A 964-nucleotide genomic window follows, 5' to 3' on the forward strand; every position below is an offset into this window, starting at 1 on the left:
CCGGAAGCAGGTAAGTTTTCTCTTGCCTATAATGCTAATAAGGGAGTAGTCCTAGGAGAACCTAAAGGTCAACTAAGCAATGCAATTAACTCAATCATGAATGAACAGGGGACTGCAATCCCTGTTAAAATTAATTCGATCTCAAAAAGAGATCATGAAATAAAATTGCCTCTGCAAGACTACTTAAACCCTGGGAGGACCTATTCCAATAGATCCGCCATTACATGACCAAAATATGATACCAAGAAATCCGGGGTCAGCCTCGAATACTTAGTCTTGGTACGTCAAAACCCCTTCAGTAGAACCGTCTCAGAGCACCCACACGATCAGATCGAATACTTAGAAGATATGATGGATGACGAGTACAATTGCTGCAAAATCTTTCCATTCTCCTTAGAAGGCGACGCCATAAAGTGGCTAGACCAACTACCTACGGGTTCTCTAACCTGCTGGAAGGAGATAAGGAATACTTTCATCAATCATTTCTTCGTTGCGACGCGTTACTGGGATGTAAGGAAGAAAATCTCCACATTTCGTCAAGGTCCACGGGAATCATTCAGAAATGCATGGGAGAGATTCAAGAGATACCAATTTGAATGTCCCCACCATGGTTATTCAGAACCACAACTCATTAATACCTTTTACGGAGGTATTAACTTGCACTACCAAATCACATTTGACATAGCCAGTGAAGGGGGCTTCAGTACCATGAACCCTGAAGAGGCAAAATGATTGATCAAGAATGTAGCTACAGGTAGATCCTACGAAATGATGGACGTAGAGCGAGGAAGGAAAGTTGACTCAATAGATGGGCCACCTTTAGCCAAAATCAAAGAATCTCCAGATTCGCTTCATTTTGCTCTAGAGGGACAATACCAATTTGGGATTTACCAAATTGACGATGGTACCCTTTCTGAATTAGAACAACAAGTAGACTTTGTAGATATCCCATACAATATACCAA

At 41.5% G+C, this 964-nt stretch overlaps 1 non-coding gene across 1 annotated transcript; it reads right to left on the reverse strand.

The window, feature by feature from the left end:
• Nucleotides 1–507: 507 nt before the first annotated feature.
• Nucleotides 508–614, reverse strand: LOC125582805. Its single transcript, XR_007320257.1, has one exon. It is a non-coding gene; the product is annotated as a small nucleolar RNA R71 (small nucleolar RNA).
• Between the last annotated feature and the right edge of the window lie 350 nt (nt 615–964).

The sequence above is a fragment of the Brassica napus genome, chromosome C2 (genome assembly GCF_020379485.1).
Source record: "Brassica napus cultivar Da-Ae chromosome C2, Da-Ae, whole genome shotgun sequence".
In the NCBI taxonomy this organism is placed as follows: Eukaryota; Viridiplantae; Streptophyta; class Magnoliopsida; order Brassicales; family Brassicaceae; genus Brassica; species Brassica napus.